Source organism: Chiloscyllium punctatum, chromosome 5 (genome assembly GCF_047496795.1).
Source record: "Chiloscyllium punctatum isolate Juve2018m chromosome 5, sChiPun1.3, whole genome shotgun sequence".
In the NCBI taxonomy this organism is placed as follows: domain Eukaryota; kingdom Metazoa; phylum Chordata; class Chondrichthyes; order Orectolobiformes; family Hemiscylliidae; genus Chiloscyllium; species Chiloscyllium punctatum.
Genome location: NC_092743.1, coordinates 141,484,607 through 141,507,121, shown reverse-complemented (window position 1 = coordinate 141,507,121; position 22,515 = coordinate 141,484,607). Strand labels below are relative to the sequence as shown.

Here is a 22,515-nt window from a genome sequence, read left to right as displayed (position 1 = left end):
TAAAACTGGGAAAAAAAAAATCAAACTTCAAAAATTATTCAACCTGCACTGAAGCTACCCACATTTAATGATTTTTATTACCATAAAACATACATAACCATATGTTATGTTTATTATATTTCATTTATTTGAAATGAACCAAGTTAAATTATGTTGTTCTGTGAGCAATTGACACATTGATTTCTTTGATTAACCACTGTCGATCAGATGGCTTAATTATTGACATCAGAAAAATCCTCAATAATGTGGTTATTAATAAGACAATAAGGTGTCAAAAGTCTGGTAATAGTCAACTAAATCAACATCAAATGTTGTTCAGCCATTTTTTTCCAGTTTAAGTTTATATACTCAATATATGAATTATGTTACACAGAATTTAAAGCAGACAAAGGAGATCATTCTGATGCTTCCAACATTTAACATATGTATTCTGTTTCTATTCTGCTGCAATCCAACATTGTAGCATAATCACATATATAAATATATCACATTACGATTCACTGTGTTTTATTTTTTAAATTGAAGTGCATCAGAACATTTTTCACATTTAACAGTCATGGCCTTACTACTTCTGTCATTCTGAAGCATAAGTATATAATTGCATCTAGGGTATGTAAAAACTCAAGTGTAGATTGAGTTGCTGGTAAAATAATCAAACACATAACATTCATTGTATATTCCCAATGGCAATCCAGCACAAAGGAAGATGGTTGTCGTTGTTGGAGGTCAATCATCTCAGTCCCAGGTCATAGGTTCCCTGAGGCACTCGTGAAGTTATCTTCAAATTAATCTGTTCCGATAGATTATGGCACACCTCTGGAGCAGGAGGGGCATTTGATATGAGGCCTCCTTACCCCACGGTAGTGCCTCAGGAAATTGTCCTAGAGCCCACCATCACCTGCTGCTTCAATGACCTTTCTTCATCACAAGGTCAGGAGTGGGGGTGTTTGCTGATGATCGCACAATATTCAGGACATCTTAAAGTTTAAAGCAGTCCTGTTCACATATAGCAAGACCGGATGACATTCAGGGGATTGATAAATCATTCACACCACACAATGGCAAGAGAGAATTTAACAATTTCCCCTTGACACTCATTGACACTCTCATTGCTAAATTCTCCACTATCAATATCCTGCGATTACTGCTTAACTGGATCAACTATTTTAATATATTGATTCCTGATGAAGGACTCTTGATCGAAACGTCGACTCTCCTGCTCCTCGGATACTGCCTGACCTGCTGTGCTTTTCCAGCACCACACTCTTGACTCTGATCTCCAGCAATCTGCAGGCCTCATTTTCTCCTATTTAAATGCTATGCCTTAGGAGCAGGTTAGAATTCTGCAGTGAGTAACTCATCTCTATCTCCCCGGTACCTGTTCACCATCTAAATCAGGAGTATGACAGATTACTCTCCAATTGTCTGCCTGAGTGCAGTTCCAAACACACCCAAGCAACCTGACAACACTGAAGACAATGCAACCCTTGTGTTTGCCACCCCAACCACTGTTGAATAATGCTGAACATAACAGAATCGATATGAGACAAGTTGGCTGCAAACCAGACAGAAGAAATTGTAGAAAGTGGTGACCAAATAACTGGCTGTAAGGTAAATTGGTTATCTTCAGTTTAACAGACTGACATTACAGCTGCAGTTGGGAAGAACAACCGAAGACTAATCAGAGAACTAAATTACGATTGAGACCATAAAGAGAAGAAGGATTTGGAGAAGTCAAAGGAATTTGACAATTGCGAGCTGTATATGGCAAAATTATTTGGAATTGGTCAAGTTTCACAAGCAATTCCAAATAAGGAAACCGGAAATCCAACTTGGCAGGTCGGAAGTGTATATCAGAAACCCGGGGAATTCCCAATTTTAGTAGTAACTCCGGAGACGAACAACTATGAAGGAATGCCCTACTCCAGGAGGCCTGGCTAGCTGCCATCTCTCCCGGGTAATAACGTTTAGAGTTAGTTACAGAACTCAGAGTAATAAAGAATGGTGGCTGAGATATCTCTAGTAGTTAAAGGCATGTATAATTCACCTAAGTACTTAATAAATCAATCAAATTTTATCGAGCTCAAAGAGTCTCTGCTCTACCTTCATCTATGTATATGTTGTTGTCTCACGGATATGGGCAACACCACCATCTTAAATATTCGCTCCCTCTATAGCAATGTATCATGGTAACAGAGTGTACCATCTCCTAAATGCACCGGAATAACTCTCCTACAACTCTTTTGACGCCACCCTCCAAACCTGTGACATCTATCATCCAGAAGGATAAGGACAGCAGATACATGGAAACACTTCCGTCTACAAGTTCCTCTCCAAGTGACGTGCCTTCTTGAGTTAGAATCATAGTGCTGTTTCTTCACTGCTGTTGGGTCAAAATCCTGAAACTCCTTTCCTAACAGCACTCTGTTTGTCCCTACAAGCCAAGAATTGAAACTGTCCAAGAAGGCAGCTCACGATCATCTTTTCAAGGGCATTTCAATATAGGCAAAAAATACAAATAAGCATTTTTAAAAAAAAAGCCGACTCGATATTCTAAATTGTATCAACTTTGTTCTTTTTTCTCCAGTCTGAATTTCTTCTCAGGTTTTCATCTCCCTGACCAATCGGCTGTTCCCAAACAGATCTGTAGAATTTCTGAGGAGTGCCCCAAGGCTGAACCAAGTCAATGTAAAGCATCAAACTGTTTCCTTTCTTCATTTTTAGATGGCAACCTTGCTGCTGTCAGACAACAAGCAAAGAACATCCATGATGTGACGTGGCGGTCTGAAATTGGGCTGTCTAAGGTATAAGCTGCTCCAGCTTGTCTTCCAAAGCTAACTACAGACTCCCCCACTGGTATTCAGTAGCTACTGGAGTAACACTGCAGTATAGCACACCATAAGCAAACAGCACACGATGACTGCTAATAAGGATATTATTAAATTGGAGAGGGTTCAGAAAAGATTTACCAGGATGTTGCCAGGAATGGAGGGTTTGAGTTATAAAGAAAGGCTGGATAGGCTGGGACTTTGTCACAGGAGTGTAGGAGATTGAGGGGTGGTCTTATAGAGGTTTATAAAATCATGAGGGGCATGGATACGGTGAATAGCAAGGGTCTGTTCCCTAGGGTAGGGGGAGTTTAAAAGCAGGGGGCATATTTTTAGGCAGGGTGGGGAAAGTTTTAAAAAGGACATGAGGGACAACTTTTTTTTACACAGAGAGTAGCTTGTGTGTGGAATGAACTGCCAGAGGAAGTGCTGGATGCAGATATAGTTAAAACCTTTGAAAGACATTTGTATAAGTTCATGAATAGGAAAGGTTGAGAGGGATATGGGCCAAACGCAGACAGATCGGACTAGTTTAGTTTGTGAACATGGTCAGTGAGGACTGGTTGGACCGAAGGGTCTGTTTCCCTGCTGTATGACTCTGTGATTCCACGACAAGGGTGAATAGTAGATTTTGTAAGTAAACCATATCACAATGCATGCAAACGTTTAGCCTGGAATGTTTATTTTATGTCATTGAGTCGCAGAGGTCTACAGCACAGTGTGTCTGTGACGGTCAAAACCAACCACTTAACTTTTTAATCCCATTTCCCAGATGCACACCATCCACTGAGTGAGAAACCTTCTCATTTCTCCTCTAGACCTTCCGCCCCTTACCTTAAATCTATGCCCTCGGTTATTGATCCCTCTCAAGTGTTTTCCTGTCTAGCTTGTCAATGCCCCTCATAATTCCATATATCTCAATAACATCCCCTCTTAATCTCCTCTGCTCCAAGTAAAACAACCCCAGCCTCCCTTCATACCTTCAGGGACTTTTGCTTTTCTTTGCCAAATGATCCTGCGTAAGTAACAGAAGAAAGGCAAGGTGTGAGACTCAATGATTCCATTTCATGATTCATTGAGAAATGGAATTGTCTTAGCACTGCATTCGGATAAGTCAATCATGGACAGCCTAATCAGATAATGGATATAAAAACAGAAAACAGCAGGTCTGGCAGCATCTGTTGAGAGAAAGCAGAGTTAACGTTTTAGATCCAGTGATCTCTCTTCAGCATTGATTGTAGCTAAGAAAAGGTTGGTATTTCTGAAGATGACGTGGGGAAAGGGAGGGGGATTAAACAATAACTGGGGATGCAACCTAATAGAAGTATATAAAATATTGAGAAGTATAGATAGAGTTGACGGTAGTTGTCTTTTCACTAGGATGGGGGATTTCAAGACAAGGAAGGCACATTTTTAAGGTGAGAGAAGAGAGATTTAAAAAAAAGACAAGAGAGGCAAATTTATTTTACACAGAGGGTGGTTCGTGTGTGGAATGAACTTCCTGTAGAAAGTGGTGGATGTGGGTACAATTACAACATTTAAAAGAAATTTGGATAGATACATGAATAAGAATGGTTTGAATGGATATGGGCCAGGGGCAGACAGGTGGGACTGGTTTAATTCGAGATTATATTCAGCATAGACTGGCTGAACCGAAGCATCTGTTTAGTGTGCTGTATGATTCAATGACTCTATGGAGCCCAAAGAGAGAGAAATACAGTTGGACAGATAAAGGAATGGGGAAAGGTCGGCTTGGGAGAGTGAAGAGCTGTTAACAGGGACTGCTAATGGCTGACAATGGGTTGTTTATGGTCTTAGCCCATGTGATGACAAGGCCTGGTGTGTGGGGGTTGGGTTAAAGACATGGGAGAAGATGCTCAGGCCCTAAAATTATTGATCACGATATTGCGTCTGGAGGGCTGCAGGGTTCCCAAGTGGAAAATGAGGTGTTGTTCTTCCAACTTGTGCTGAGCTTCACTGGAGCACTACAGCAAGCCTGAGACAGAGAGGTTGGCCAGGGAACACTCTGTTGAAGTGACAGGCAACTAAAAGGTTAGGGTCATTTTTGTGGACAGAGGTATTCTGTAGGTATTCTGTGAAGTGGTCACCCCAGTCTGGAGCAACAAGTACACTAAACTAGATTGAGTGAAGTGCAGGTAAATCACAGCTTCTTCTGGAAGGTGTGTCTGGGGCCTTGAATAGGGTGGGGGGTGCAAAGTAAATGGGAAGGTGTTACACCTTTTGTGATTGCAGGGGAAGGTACCGTGGAGCTGTGGGGGTGTTGGAAGGGGAGGACAATGGAGCTGTTGGTCAGATGATTCCATGCATTCACTTCATCCTCAGCTATTTGCTGTATAGTACATTCCATGCTATCACAATGGCAGCGATGTGTGAAATGCAGAAAATAATTATGTTTTTTGGCACATGCTGTACTGAGCACCACTCGTGGCTACTTTAAGAGCATTCCAAACAGTGAAAGCCTTGCGAACAAACAGCTCTGTCTTATTGTATAGGACTTTCATTGTGTGCATCCTCCCGATAATTTGGTGGGTTTTGGAGTGGAGCTGGGAAGCAAGTGGTCAGCAGATTGCCCCATCAGTCAGTAGCCAAAGTCATTGCCAGGCAAATACAGCTGAAAAGACAGTGGAATGACAGAGACTGATGACAGCTGCCTTGGATAATGATTCCTGGCCCAATGTCACAAACCAGCTCAACGTTTGTCATGAATTTTCTTAAAGTTTGGAACATCTCGAAGGTTGACATGTAGTGCCCACAAAGCAATGTGCAGGCAGTCTGCATCAAAGGAAGCCAACTATCTTCACAAAGCTCAGTCTGCCAGCTTCTGACTACCAAGACAGAATGAAATATATTTTGCTCTCTTGGACTCATCAGTGGCCAACTTTCTTCAGAGCTGGATGATACAGTACATGATGCAGGCAAGGAACTGCCTTTTCCAGCTCAGTAGAAGTAAAACGTTCAAGGTCATGGTCACATTCACAGCCACTGGTAGACTGTCCCTGTCTTGTTCAGAGACTACAGTCCAGATGGCAGCTCTCAGAATGGACGACCCAAGTGAAAGGGAGTTCTCTGCATACCATTCCTCATGAATTGCTCTCAGATGACTCTGACAAGTAAGGCCTCCCTGGGAGACCGCGAGGACTGCAAGATGCTGGAGAGTCAGAGTCAAAAAGGGTGGTGCTGGAAAAGCACAGCCGGCCAGGCAGCATCCGAGGAGCAGGAAAGTCGACGTTTCGGGGATAAGCCCTTTATCAGGAATAGCTCCCACTGAGAGCTCAACTGTATGCCTCATCTTCCATTCTCTTCTCTCACCTTCATCCGCTCTGTGCTAATTCTCTCCATCAGGTTGTAATCCAAAGGGAATGCATGCTCCCAGGGACCACTGCAGAAGGAAATGGTTTGTGTACAGGCTTTGAGTCTGGGCAAAGTCCTTCAACATACTTTGCTTACAATCTCAACAAAAATTAACTCAATTATTTGAGTTTCTTTGGTTTATAACCTGCTAATATTGCTCCAACAATTCTGCCAGATTCTAATTTTAGCTCAGTTGGCTGGACAGTTAGTTTGTGAAGTACTGTGATGCCAACAGCATGGGTTCAATTCCCACATCAGCTGAGGTTACCATGAGGAACTCTCCTTTTCAACCTCTCCCCTCACCTGAGGCGTGGTGACTCTTGGGTTAAACACCAACAACCGCCTCTCTCTAATAAGAGAGTAGCCCTATGGTCTGATAAAACTGTGGTGAGACACACAAGATTCTTATTCACTTTGCTCTAAGTCTTCTCCAATGCTCTCTGTACTTTTTCTCTAGTTCCAGTGAAGAGGTTATACCTAAAATATGAATGTACTACATTGCCTGCAGATGTTGACTGACGTACCGAATGTTTAGCCAAAGTTATTTTTATCTTGGGTTATTTGTGGAGGACCTGGATGCTGTCACTTCTGAGGTCATCAGCACCATTTGGGGTTGTCCAAAGGGAGAGTGTAACAAAAAGGTTAATATTGGACCTGGCAGCATGTGAACACAGCCCATAGGCAGAGATAGGCATAGGAATAAAACTAAAGGGAACTGAAAATGTACATGGAGAAAAATAAATGTTTCACAACTTCACCCAGAGTTTGAATTTTCCCACCTACAATGAGCCAATTAAATCTTCATTCATTGGATTGATTGATTTCTGTGTATAGAAAGAGAATTCATGTTTAATCTCTTGTCGTTACTGAGCTATTTAAGGCAAATATATATTGCTTAATAAAGAGTGAAATATAGCGTATCCCCAGGTTGTGAACAGGTTCCATTCTGGAATACATTTGCAAGTCAGTTTGTATGCAAGTCAGAACACAATGCAGGACAATATAAAGCAGCTGTTTATAAGCGCAAGCAATGTTCATATGGGTTTTCAAAATGGTATCTTTGTATGAGAACATGGTCTTATGTCTTATGTCTTAAGATGGACATTCATAAGTTAGAAGCTACCTGTAAGAGCAACTAGGAATGGACTGTAAGTACTGGCATACCCAGCAATGCCCACATCCTGTGAATTTTTTTTAAAAAGTGGCTTTGACTAGATATATCAATCCAGAAAATCTGAATTGAGGTCCTTAGAAACATTAATAATATTCTGACCTTTTCATAAGTAATCAAGATGTAAGTTGTGTCAGAGCTAGACACTTAAAGTTTGTCTCTGTTTGCTACTGTGTCCATATCTGTTGATCACCAATGGTTTGTTTATGAAATGGCAAGCAGAACAGCTCTTATAGCTGGGAAAGGAGGTTTGGAACCAGACCGATTTCTCTAAAATTGTTCAATTTCCAAGCTTTCAGATTTAACTTACTTTGCAAACAACACCTCAATGACTTGTGCACTAAATTGTGAATATACCTACAAATTAAATTTCCATTCACTTTGAAGGAAGGGGCCGATACTAAGGATTCTATGAGCACTACAGAACTTCAGGATTATTCCCTCAAGATGGAGTTTAATTTAGATAAATGTGAGGTGTTGCATTTTGGAAAGGCAAATTAGGGCAGGACTTACCAGGACCTTACCAATAAGGTGCGTAAGTCCTGGGGAGTGTTGCTAAAAAAAGAGAGCTTGGAGTGCAAGTTTATTGTTGGGACATTTTTCAGTTGTGACCTTAGACAGCACAGACTATCGATTCTCGCCTAACACCAAGACATCTTATTCTAGGGATATTTTGGCATCACCTTGGTTTTACAGGTTTATTAGAGTCATAGAGATGTACAACATGACAAAACACCTTTCGTTCCAGTCATCCATGCTGACCAGGTATCCCAACCTAATCTAGCCTGATTTGCCAGCAACTCGGAGTCAGTCTTCTGGTTTCCAAATTGATTGTTTCAATTGTTGACTTAACTTAAAAGTGGAGTCTGCAATTTTACATCAAGGAGCTTGATTTTTATCAAACTATCAAAATTAGCGAGCATGTTGGAATTACTACCTAAGACTGCCAGCCATTTTAGTTCTATTACACATTCCACACTTCAGTGCAAGAGTTGAAGCAGACCTAAGCAACACACAATTTCTGCAATTCTCTCAGAAATAAAACCTTTCAAATGCCATATTTTTTCAGATTTGCAAAACATACACGAGTTAGCGGTACTCAGGTCGACTTCATTATGTGTAAGTCTCATCGCACAACATGTTAATGCTAATGTTGCAGCATTTCGTTGTGTTCAAGCTGAGGCTATCAATGAGACATTTGAAACGTGTGTTTCATGTCTGTATAAATCACATCTGAACAGAAATTGGATGGTGTAGTGCAGTGACTTACAATAAGCAAACATTTCAGTTATGACAGTAGTTTGTGAAAAGTAAAGCCTTGAACATAGAATGGAACATGTGCAAATGCCTTATTTGCTGGTAAATGTGTGGTTTTTAAAAAATTCTTCTTTCACTGGATATGGGCATCTCTGGCTCACACAGCAGTTATCGACCAGCATTAATTGACTGGAGAAGGAAAAGAACCACTTCTCCCTGATGTTATTAGACTGCTGAATGGACCTCTGTAATATCAAATAATGTTGATCTTGCAAATGTTGATCTTAGTTCACGCACTCCTGTGCAATTTAACCCTGTATGCCTCACTCTGTCTAAGCACCCTACGTCCTTGTTTCCTATGGTCTGCCTGCACTGCTCGCAAAACAAAGCTTTTCGCTGAACTTGTGTACATGTGACTACAATAAGTCAAGTTAAATCATAGGGGTGTGTGTTTGTGTGTGTGTGAGAGAGAGAGAGACACCGAATTGATAAACTGCATTACATGTGGTATAGGTACACCCGCAGAGCTGTTCGGAAGGAAATTCCAAGATTTTGACCAGTAAGAGCAAAAGAATGGCAATATAGATTTCTAAGTTAGGATGCTGGATGGCTTAAAGGGGATCTTGCAAGTTGTAGTGTTCCCATGCATGCATCTGCTGAGAGTCATAGAGTCATACAGAATGAAACAGACCTTTCAGCCCAACCATTATCCCAAACTAAACTAGTCCTACTTGCCTGCACTTGGCCCATATCCCTCCAAATATTTCTTATGCATGTTTTTAGATTAGATTAGATTATTTACAGCGTGGAAACAGGCCCTTCGGCCCAACAAGTCCACACCGACCCGCCGAAGCGCAACCCACCCATTCTCCTACATTTACCCCTTTAGCTAACACTATGGGCAATTTAGCATGGCCAATTCACCTGACCTGCACATCTTTGGACTGTGGGAGGAAACCGGAGCACCCGGAGGAAATCCACGCAGACATGGGGAGAATGTGCAAACTCCACACAATCAGTCGCCTGAGGCGGGAATTGAACCAGGGTCTCTGGCGCTGTGAGGCAGTAGTGCTAACCACTGTGCCACCATGCCGCCCACTGTACTCATCCAAATGTCTTTAAATATTGTAACTGTACCCACATCCATCACTTCATCTGGAAGGTCATTCCTCACACAAACCACTCTCTGTATAGGAAAAAAAAATACTCAAGTCTTTTCAAATCTTTCTCCTCTCACCTTAAACATGTGCCCCCAATCTTGAACTCTCCCACCCTAGGGAAAAGACACCTATCATTCACCTTATCTATACCCCTCACGATTTTATAAACGTCTATCTAGGTCACTCCTTAACCTCCTATTCTCCAGTGAAAAAGTCCCAGCCTATCCAGCCTCTGCTTATTGCTCAAACCTTCCATTCCCAGAAACATCCTGGTCCTTCCAGCAGGCGGGAGCTGTGGGCTCAGAAGGCACGATCAGAAGGAGCCTTCGTGAGTTGTTGCAGCACATCTTGTGATTAGCACACACTGCCGACTCGATAGTGAAGGGAGCGAATGCTAAAGAAGGTGGATGAGGTGACACTGAAGTAGGCTGTTTTGTCTTGAATGTGTTGCACTTTTCATGTTGCCAGAGTTGCAAACACCTTGGCCTGTGAAGAGTATTCCTTTGTAATCCTGATTTGTACCTTGTAAGTGATACAAGCTCTGGGGAGTCGAGGCAAGTTACTCACTGTAGAGTTCTAAGCCTTTGACCCCTCTTTTCACCACAGGATGTGTATCTAAATGAACAAGGAGGAGTAGAATGCTATTCAGCCCCTCGTGCCCACCCCACAAGTTAAAAGGATCACGGTTAATCTGATTGTAACTTCACATTTCCATTTACCCTGAATAACCTTTTACCCCCTTGCTGTTCAAGAACCTGTCTCCCTCTGCTTTAAAACTATTTAAGGACTCTGCTTCCAATACCATTTCATGATGAGAGTTCCCAAGATCACAAACCTCTGGAAGAAAAAGCTTTCCCTCCGTTTAGTTCTAAACGGGTGACCCCCAATTTGTGAAAATTGACCCTTAGTAGTTCCAGATTATCTGACTAGAGGAAAAACCCTCTCCACATTTATCCTGTCAAATCCCCTCAGGAGTTTAAACAAAAAAAAAGAGCGGGTGCTGGAAATCGGAAACTAAAAACAGAAATTTCTGGAAAAACCCAGCAGGTCTGTGGAGGTAGAACATAGTTAATGTTTCCAGTCCAGTGACCCTTCTTCAGAACTGTCCAACCTCTCCTTATGGCTAATACATTCCACTCAGGCAACATGCTGGCAAACCTTTTTTGCACCCTCTCTAAATCCTCCACATCCTTTGATTTGATTGATTTATTGTCATGCGTACCTAAGTACAGTGAAAAGCTTTGTTTACGAGCAATACAGGCAGATCGTAGTAAGCAAGGATGTACAGACCATAGGCTGAAAATAAACTAGGTAGTGGCATACAAGTTACACTGCACAGGACGCGCACGAGACAAGATCAACATTAACAAAATCAGCATTATTTGAAGTTAGAGAGTCCATTCATCATCTAGTAATGGCAGGGAAGAAGTTGTTCCTGAACCCACTAGTCAGTGTGTTCAGGCTTCTGTATCTTCAGCTGGATGGAGGAGGTTGTAGGAGAGCATAGGTGGGAGGGGTCTTTGATGATGTTGACAGCCTTTCTGCTGCAATGGAAAATGTAATTGGAGTTGATGGATGGGAGGTTGGCTTCCGTGATGCTCTTGGTAAAAACAATGACTGCAGATGCTGGAAACCAGATTCTGGATTAGTGGTGCTGGAAGAGCACAGCAGTTCAGGCAGCATCCAAGGTGCTGTGCTCTTCCAGCACCACTAATCCAGAATCCGTGATGCTCTAGGCTGTGCACACCACCTTTTGTAGTTTCTTACGGTCCTGGGCAGGGCAATAGCTGTACCAGGCTGCTACACATCTGGACAGTTTGCTCTCAATGGTGTATCTGTAAGAGTTAGTGAAGGTTCTTATGGACAGGCTGTATTTCCTGAGCCACCCGAGGAAGAAGAGGGATTGTTGTGCCTTCATGATCATCACATCTACGTGGGAAGTCCAGAACAGGTTATAGGTTGTCGTCACTCTGAAGACCTTGGCGCTCTCCATCCTCTCAATCTCAGATCCATTGATTCAGATGGGAGCATGTTCTCCTCCTTCCTTTCTGAACTCAACAATCAGTTCTTTAGTTTTACTGACATTGAGAGAGATTTTTTAACACTGCACCACATGACCAAGCCCTCTATCTCCCTTCTGTATTCTGACTCGTCATTGTTTGCTTTCTGACCTATCATAGTGGTGTCATCAGCGAATTTGTAGATGGTGTTCATTTGGAGTTTGGCAACACAGTGGTGAGGGTACAGGGAGTACAGTAGGGGACTGAGGACTTGGAGGGCATTATCATGGAGGAGGTGAAGTTATCCATTTTCACTGATTGAGGTGTATGGGTCAGGAAACTGAGGATCCAGTTGCAGAGGGCAGAGCCGAGACTGAGGTCTCAGAGTTTTGAGATCAGTCTGGAGGGGATTATGATGTTGAAGGTGGAGCTGTAGTCACTGAGCAGGAGTCTGGTATGGGTGCCCTCTTCTTTCCCATGCTGTGGCGACCAGAACTGCACACAATACTCCAATTGTGACCCAACTAAAGTTTTAACCAAATGCAATGTCTCACCAACTTTTGTATTCAATGACCCGACCAAAGCAGACAAGCATGTTGTTTGCCCTCTTTACCACCTTATCTATTTGCATTGCCACTTTCAGGGAGCTACTGACTTGGATCCCAAGATCTGTATGTCAATGCTCCGAGAGATCCTGCCATTTACTGTATATTTTCCTCTTACATTTGACCTCTCAAAATGCATCATCTCACAATTGTCCAGATCAAACTCCATCTGCCATTTCTCTGCTCAACTTCCCAGCTGATCTACATCCTGCTGTACCCTTTGATAACCTTCCACAACTCCACCAATTTTCATGTCATCTGCAAACTTACTAATCCGACCACCAACACCTTCATCTAAGTCATTTATGTATGTTACAAATACAGAGATTTTAGCACTGTTCCTTCCAACAGTCACAGACCTTCTGTCAGAAAAAGACCCCTCCACAACTACCCTTCTGTCTCCTATGATAAAGACAAGTTTGTATCAAATTTGCCAACTTACCATGGGTCCCATGTGACAATTATCTGGACCAGCCGACCATGAGGGACCTCATCAATTGCTTTAGTAAAGTCCATGTAGCCAACATCTGCTGACCTTTAACTGTTCTCCACCATTCACAACTGGATATAGTAGGACTGCAGAGCTTAGGTCTAATCCACTGGCTGTCCAATCTCTTAGCTCTTTCTACAAGATGCTACATCTGCTGTTTGGCAGCTTAGTAGGCTCTATGGTAGCTTCACCATTTGACACATTGTTTCCAGGTCTAATGCTGCTCCTGGCATGCTCTTGAATGCTCTATGTGGTACCAAGGTTAAATTCCTTGCTTGGTGGGAGGTGTAGAACATAGATCGGTAGGCCCATGAGATTACACAAAAAATAGGTGGCAAAGTAGGCCATTTGGCCCGTTGGACCTGCTCCACCATTCAGTATTATCATGGCTGATCATCCAGTTCAGTCTCCTGTTCCTATTTTCTCCCCATACCCTGTTTAGGTCCAAGAACTACATCTAACTCCTTCATGAAAACATTCAATGTTTTGGCCTCAACCACCTTCTATTGTAGAGACAGGCGTGCCACTCTCTAGGCAAAGACATTTATCCTTATCTCAGACCCCATATTCTTAAACTGTGACACTTGGTTCTGGACTCAATGATCACTGGGCACATCCTTCCTACATTTGTACTGTCTCATCCTGAGTTTTGTGAGATCATCACAGGTCACCATACCTCAGGTGAGAGGAGAGGTTGAAAAGACAGAACCTTCATGGTGACCTCAGCCAGTGAAGGAATTGAACCCTCTCTGTTGGTATTACTCTGCACTGCAAACAGGCCATCTAGCCTGATGAGCTACCCTACTCCCATCTCTATTGTGCCCTTAAAGGACAAGGGATGTCAACAGCAGGTAATTCTCAAGATATTGAGTTTCACCTTGTGCCTTTCCACCCATCATCAACCCGTAGGCTTTGCACTTACCCCAAGTCCCCACCTAACCCATCTATCTGATTCTGCATCTGCTTACTTTAACACCAGCTCCAGTCATATCATGCAGATGTGCCACATTCATTAATGCATTTTCCCCAGTGGTAGCCAAGCTGTTTCTTCAACAAGTCTTCAACATTCCCCCAAACAACCCCTCTTTCCTTTGCCATATTCTGTCATCTCCTTCCCCATTGTGGAACTGCCTCCCCTCTGTAATCGGCCCCTCGGCCTCCATTCTCCGTGATTAAAATTCCCCAACATTGGCTTCCTGATAATATCCTCTTGGGCTTTCAGTGGACATGGGCTGCTATGGGCTACTGCCCTTGGAACGTGATCTGAAATGTTGGTGCCAGGTGGAGATTCAGCTGAGGGGGCAGTGAGCTGGAGTCACTAAGTACCCACTCCAACTTGTACATCAGGAATTACCAGCGTCTAGTTTCTATCCAGCAGCTATTAAGTAGGAACCTGCAAGTTAATGAGCTGAGATTGGGTATTAATGAGAGTGAGAATAGACCTCTAACCACTCACTGGTGAGAATTCATCTCGGCACCTGGAACTCAGTTGGAAAACGTGACCTTTTGTTCCCAATATCAATAAAGGCTGTGCTGATTTCTCATACAGTTCTTCCAAAGTTCTCACCATGGCCCAGTGCTGAGGAAGATTCTGCCCTGTATTCTCAATTTACAGAGAGAAAGGAAGTCTACTCATAAATTTTAATGATGAGTATATTATGCAATATAATTTCCAAATTATTAAAAGAGGTTCAAAGTCATCACCATATGAAATAGTGTGATGTAAAAGAGTCTGAAATAACCTCTTGATGGTTTGACACACTCTCTAAAAAGAAAACAATACACAGGTGGACAGTTTTAAGTTGTCACGGAAAAGGTAAGCAACGTTACCTATTTGTGAAATGGTACATATCTGCAGTTAGTGTAGATCTGAGGATGTTGTAGTCTTTAGTTCACGATACAATTGAAAAAGATTTGTTTCTTAGCAAAGATCTCAGTTTGATTCGTATAACACCGAACCATTCTTTGCAAAGATAACAACTTGTTAAGTACTGATGAGGAAGAATATCATTTCTACAGAAGGTAATATTTTTCTCCTTCAGCTGATGCCACTTATCCTTCAGGTGTGGTCTGGATAATCATGAGGGTAAATACTGGAATTCCTGTTATGCAGCAAGTATAAAATACTCCCTTCAGGTATACACTGTAGATATAGGATGGTTGCAAAACACATTCTCCACTTTAGATTAGATTACTTACAGTGTGGAAACAGGCCCTTCGGCCCAATAAGTCTACACCGCTCCGTCGAAACGTAACCCACCCATACCCCTACATCTACATCTACCCCTTGCCTAACACTACGGGCAATTTAACATGGCCAATTCACCTGACCTGCACATCTTTGGACTGTGGAAGGAAACCGGAGCACCCGGAGGAAACCCACACAGACACGGGGAGAACGTACAAACTCCACACAGTCACAGTAGTCTAACATTCTTCATACTTTTTTTCTTCAAAGTAAATAGCCCATACTTTATCTTCTGTGCATACTCTGGCCTCAGTGTTCTGCTCCCCATTATCTGGCCAAGGGCGGAGTTCGCTAACTTTATCCCTGGAAAGAATTGTAACTTGTGAGCTATATCATTAATGAAGTGGAGGTGTCGGTGTTGGACTGAGGTGGACAAAGCTGCCTGACCTGCTGTGCTTTTCCAGCACCACATTCTTGTCTCTGAACTCCAGCATCTGTAGTCCTCACTTTCTCCAAATTAATAATCACACAACAGTGCTTCCAAATAAACCTGTTGGACTATATCCTGGTGTTGTGTGATTTTTAACTATATTGTTAATTGCGATGTGACAGAAGACTTGCTAAAATATTATTGAAATTCCATGTCTTTCTACAGTGATATAAAGTAATTGATTAAATGTTAAATTTACTGCTTTATCTGCAAAAAAGTATGCAGTTATCAGCTTATTCAGCTTTGCAAAGTAAACAAATTTCATATGTATGAATTATAGGAAGTAACCCACTCAAAATTTCAAATACACACTCGCTGAGCTATAATTGGATTCAGGAACTGTGTACTTTTTTGAAGGAACAATACACTTTTGCTAATACATAAACATCAAAAAGTGTGAACCGCATATGTTAAATTAGTTTGATCGCAGACCTTTCCTCAATACCCATTAACGAATCATGAATTAAAAGGAAACCGAGAACTTTAACAACATCAAGCACAGTATCATAGGAGTCTATTGTGTGTGTTTTTATTTGCTGCAGTCAAGTTAATGAGACCACCAGCCCACTTGATGTTGAGGGCCTGGGAACAAAGAGTTCTCTCATTAAACACTCCCTGGCATTGCGCTCAGAAACAAAGTGACATTCAAAGTGTTGAATGCCTTTGCGCTAGTTATTCCTGCCAGGCTGCAGAGCCAGTTATGGCATCAATCCTACAATGTCCTGGCAGGCATCCAGTGACATGCCAACATCTCCAATGTGCAGCAGCATTTGCCAATCTAAGCAACATCAGTATAAAAACAAGCATGGCACACGACAAGACTGGCAAGCTGCCAATGTGGGAGCAGCTGAGTGGGTTAACTTTCCCACTAATGTGTCTGAAATCAAATCCCCATTCATTGAATTCTCTTCTCGCCATTTGTTTTCACTTCCACGACGCAAACATACATTGCATTTTAGAGCATCTACCTTCCTAGTTGTATGAAAGAAGTGAATCAACTGCTTGAAGCTAAGCCAGTGACAATGCTGCTAGAAAAGCTCTATTAGTGTGACCTAGCAGTATATATCAGTCAGATAGCAAGTGTTACCATATATTCAGTCTTACACACATACACACCAAAGTACGCCGGGTAAAACTCTTAACTTGCGATTCAGATCATGTTTGCATTATTCATGAGATTCCATGTTTGCAGTTCAGCACCAATTCACTTGAGAAAATAAATCATTTTGCCTAGTGTTACAAAACCTACCTTCCCAATAGGATGTAATGCAGAATCTGAAACATTTGTTTCCAAAATCAAAGATTTTGCCCAAGATACATCATAATTATTCCTCTTAAAAAGTGGCTTACCAGTAGCAAACTCATCCATTACAAATTTTGTAATTAAAATTGTTATAGCAACCCATGTAGGGGGTAAAAAAATTGGTTCCACAGCAGCTACATATGTCTGGTAACCTTTGTGCTAACATTGGTATTATCATTTGGATTAATTAAACTGCACTGCGTTTTCAAAATCGTAATCGGTGTAATTTTTCTGCATCAACTTTTACTTTTATATTCTGACAAACATTTGATAGATGTTTCTCAAACACAAAAACGCCTCCTGCACTATTCTACCTCAAAATTCAACCTACACTTCATTTAACGAGACAGTTCCCAGCATTTACTTATCCAAACATGATATTTAGAGCACATTTGCAAATAGTACTGCATTAAGTCACAATTGTGGCAAACTTCGATTTGATCAGGATGAAGATTGGCAACTGTGCTTAATTCTGACCAATTCAATGAATCACTCATTAAAAAAAGATATTCAACCATTACTTTAAGATGCTCAAATGATGAAGTGAATCATTCTGAATGCTAAAATCCAAAGCTCATACCAGCATTGAACCAATTGGTAATTAGGTTTGCCACATTCTTAATACCAGGGTTACAAGGGTTAATGGTTTTTCATTGCAGGGAGTCTGATTCTTCCATCAGCTATTTATGGTATCTGCAGAAACAGCTGAGCTGCCTGCAATGATGTCACATACACACACTGATGGAATGCAGCAAATTCACAAATCTCTGCTCCCCCACTGTACATTACACCCCTGAGCAGCAACACTTCAGACAACCGAGGCACTAATTCACCAGCACCAATCAATATCACACTCTTCTCCCAACATCAAATTGCCAGGAAAGCTCTGTGCTTTCATGACAGTTAGAGAAAGCTGCTTCAATGCAGCAGCGAGTCCCACAATCTCTAAGCAAACCAATAAAGAATTGTGAATAAAGCCTGACCCACTGCGCAATGAAGAAAATCATAATTTTGAATGGTCAGCTCTCAACTTCACTGGCTGCGTACTTGCTTAGCTCTAGCTGACCATTTGCAGGCCATTACATACAGTTCATTGATTACATACCCTATTAAGTCTGTCCCTGGTGCTGATTCCTTTAAATTATCTGTACAAAAAGTAGGAACTTCCTCTCTCCTCACATATATTTAGTGAGCCTTTGGGCATTTTCACTGTCCCTAAAAGAACATAGTTGCCTAGCAACTATCACGGTTGCCATGGTGAATCCATGTGTAAGCAGCTGCTGCAATCAGTATTAACACCAGCCTTGCAGGCAAATCATACCGATACATAGGGGAATGTGCAGGAGCTGATTGCACAAAAAGGGATGTGCCTATGTAATGTTACTCATTAAACAGTCTTTCCAGTTTCTTCTTACAATACAATTATACCATTATCATTCCACACAAAAGAAACAGGACTACCTAGATTGCCAATTTAGTCTACATTTCAAAACCATGCATATCAAATAACAATAACATTTTTCATTGTCTGTTTTCTTTTCCGTAGATAAATTTGAAACAAATCAATTTAATCTCACCAACTACTACATGTATCTACAGGAAAATGTCGAAAGTCATACAGCAAGGAAAACAGACCCTTGGGTCCACCCCGTCCATGCCGAGCATAATCCCAAACTAAACTAGTCCCACCTGCCTGCTCCTGGCCCATATCCCTCCAAATCTTTCCTATTCATGTACTTATCTACATGTCTTTTAAACATCGTAATTGTACCACTTCCTCAGCAAGTTCATTCCACATGCAAGCCAACCTCTGCGTAAAAAAATTGCCCCGTGTCTTTTTTTAATCTTTCTCGTTTGTCCTCTTATGCTTCTGGTTTATATACATATCTTTAATGCTAGTATGGAAAAATGGTGATAAAATAAAGCAACATACTGGGTTGTCATCCATATGTTACAACTGCAGGGTGAGTGGGAGCATGTTGACATTCTGTAGTATCTAATTTTATTGCAATGTTTTTCTGTGTTCCATGAAAAAGAAAATTATTAGGGAATTAAATCACCAATCTAAGGGTGGATCAAATTTTGGCGCGTGATTTCAGAGTACTTCAGGGAATTTGTCTTAGCCCGAATTTTAGCTCTTCAAATGGAACCTCCATAGTAGAATAATAAGGCAGTCAGTTCATGTGACATTTTATAAATTCCTACTTTGGAAATAGAATCAGTCTGACTCAAGGTTGGAATACAGACAGACTCTAACCTCGCATCTTTAATGCATTGTCTGAGCTGAGATGTCACTTTTTAAAAATAAAATCTTATGTTATCTCGGGAATGTGAACAGGAGTTGGGAGGTCATGTTGCCACTGTTGGAATATTGCGTGCAATTCTGGTCTCCTTCCTATCGGAAAGATGTTGTGAAACTTGAAAGGGTTCAGAAAAGATTTATAAGGATGTTGCCAGGATTGAGCTATAGGGAGAGGCTGAACAGGCTGAGGCTGTTTTCCCTGGAGTGTCGGAGGTTGAGGGGTGACCTTATAGAGGTTTACAAAATTATGAGGGGCATGGATAGGGTAAATAGACAAAGTCTTTTCCCTGGGGTCAGGGAGTCCAAAACTAGAGGGCATAGGTTTAGGGTGAGAGGGGAAAGATAGAAAAGAAGCCTAAGGGGCAACTTTTTCACACAGAGGGTGGTACGTGTATGGAATGAGCTGCCAGAGGAAGTGGTGGAGGCTGGTACAATTGCAACATTTAAGAGGCATTTGGATGGGTATATGAATAGGAAGGGTTTGGAGGGATATGGGCCAGGTGCTGGCAGATGGGACTAGATTGGGTTGGGTTAGTTGGTGAGCATGGACAGGTTGGACCGAAGGGTCTGTTTCCATGCTGTACATCTCTATGACTCTATGTAACCTGAAAGAAGTTCTGGGATTTACATATCAATGAATCAAAACCTGTAACCCCATTCTAAGACATTAAAGACTTAACAGCAATCTAGGTTTATTCAATACATTGCATTAGTTTTATGACTCGATGATCTTTTGCTGTAAATTCTGTGTCCTATGATCCTGCCCCACGAGCTACCTGATGAAGGAGCAGCACTCTGAAAGCTAGTGCTTCCAAATAAAACCTGCTGGACATAACCTGTTGTTGTGAGATTTTTAATTTTGTCCACCCCAGTCCAACACTGGCACCTCCACATCATAACGATACAAGTTTGGAAAAGGCAGCAGAGGATTGGAGACTGGCAAATGTGACACACTTGATTAAAAAAGACTGCAAGGTTAGTTCAATATCAGTGGTGGGTAAGGTTTTGGAAGTGATAAATGAAACAAAACAAATTGATACTTGAAGAAGCTTGTATTAGGAGGATAGTAAATACGAATTTACAAAAGACAGCTCATTAGTAACTAATTTAATGGATTATTTTATGAAATAATAGATAAGATAAGCACTTTAGGGTTTCAAGAAAGCTTTTGATAAAATATCACTTCGAAACCCAAATAACAAAATTCAAGTTCATGGAATAGAAAGGTTAGATTTAAAAAGGCATAAGGACAGAGAACAGCGAATCTTGGCAAAGGGTTGTTTTTCAGAGTGTAGAATGATAGAGAGTGTTGCTCTCCAAGGTCACTGTTGGAAACACTATCTTTCTGATATATAAGCAATCTGTATATTGGAATACAGAATAGCATTTCAAACATTTGCCTTACAGTGAGAAAGATACCAATTGACTGCAACAGGACATCGGTGAGAAGAACAAGCAGATAAGTGGCAAAAGGAATTTAATATAGAGAACATAAGATATTGCATTTTCACAGAAGGGATAATGTGAGGCAATGTAGACTTAATGGCACATTTCTAAAGAGATTGAGGGAACTAGGGTTTGTTCTCTATTAGACCAAACCCCTTCAAAATATATCAAGGAGATAGCCTAGAACCTAACTTTTATCTTATAAATGCAAGGTGTTGTGTTCCTGTTATGATTCAATTGGAAAAACTACTAAGCTTTAAACAAAGCACACTTCATTTTTACACAATTATTAAAATGCAAACAAAAACCAAATTGGCATATCTTTAACTCTATTGAAATACTTAGCAAAAAGATATATTATTTAATTACTACTCATGAACTGTTCCAGCACAACAGCGTCCCATAAACGCACCCTTGGCAAAGGCAAATGTAGCAAAATAGATTTCCTCCTGGACTATCTCCAGTCCAGGAGAAGGGAACACCAAAAGAGTCAGTCTAGCAGCTGAGAGGGGACTCAGGATTTTAATTGCCGCAGACAGAAATGCTTCAGACCCCGGGTTCGACTTCAACTGAAAACAAAACTAAAACCCTGGGTCTGTCTGAGCCTGACTTCACCCACTCATGAGTCTTTTGTCTAATTAAAAACAAACACTCAGGGAGTTTAAAGCTGTTTACCGTCTGAAGCAGTCATTCGGACACCGTGCTGGTTTAAGATGGTGGTGGAGTAGGGCTGCTGCTGGAGCTCATCCCTTCTGAGCTCTTTCTTTTTCCTTTTTCTTTCTCTTTTCTTTCTCTAACTTACTGACCTTGTCCTGAACTTGGACGGCACTGGCAATGGGGAGAGGCAAGGGCACCGACCTCAAGTGGTACTGAGATGGGTCCAGGGCACAGTCCTCAGGCAGGCTCAGCACGGAGGACAGTGAGGAACTACTTACTTTTCTGGAGCTGACACAGGAAAATAGGATTCGGCGGCTGCTATATTGGCAGAGGCGACCTCGGTGAGACAGGCCCAGTGGTAAAACATAGTGCCTGAGGATTGGGGACTTCAATTTTGGTTGGGTCCGGTGCAGTTCAGGGCATCGTTGACAGTGATGATCAGGCTCAGACTTCATCTTTTAATTTTCCTTATTTTTAAATGATTCAAAATGGCAATGTTTTGTAGTGATAAATGAAAGCTCTTCACTGTATTTTACTGCATTTTTTCTATAAAATGTATGTAACAGTCAAATCAAATCACTGCCAAGACCTCACTGCAGGAGAAAGAGCACGCAACAAATCCCTCTGAAAGGCACATATAGCCACAGGGTTCATGTGCAAAGCTTTGTGTAAGAATGGGATTTTGGGCTTCATAAATGAAAATATTGAAGACAAAAGCAGGCTGTGTATCTGGACATGTATAGCATATATAAGAAAAATAAACACATTTATACTGCACATTGAAGCAAATAAGTACAATCTGATAGCAATCACAGAGACATGGATTCACGATGGTGAGATTTCGATTCTGAATATTGAAGTTTTAAGACATTCAAGAAAAACAGGAAACTAGGCTGACATGCAGGGCTATATCATTTCCCTATCTTGGTTGTTACCTACGAATCCTAGATTTGAACATTTGCACGTGCGCACATTAGGTGAGATCAAGTTATGGTTACACTGTGGTGTTATCCATAGTTTTGTTTAACTAACATGTAGTTTCTGAATTTTGACATGAAAATTGGTGTCTTGGCTGAGGCACTACAGTGCTGAATTGGTGCCTTTAGGAGAGGAGTTCAGAAACGAAGAGAGATCTTAAAGGTCATTTCCTTAATAGCGACTTGTAGCTTATGCTGACAATATTGTTGTTCTCTTTTGATCTTACTTAAGGTCAATAAAAGTTATCAGGAACAACAATAAAGAGTAC

At 41.4% G+C, this 22,515-nt stretch overlaps 1 long non-coding RNA gene across 1 annotated transcript in view; it reads right to left on the bottom strand.

The window, feature by feature from the left end:
* LOC140477504 (uncharacterized) overlaps window positions 1–18,074 on the bottom strand; it is a 132,115-nt gene extending 114,041 nt beyond the window's left edge. Inside the window, exon 1 of the long non-coding RNA XR_011960754.1 lies at window positions 17,970–18,074. This is a non-coding gene — a long non-coding RNA (uncharacterized lncRNA). The remainder of the gene's footprint in view (window positions 1–17,969) is intronic.
* Between the last annotated feature and the right edge of the window lie 4,441 nt (window positions 18,075–22,515).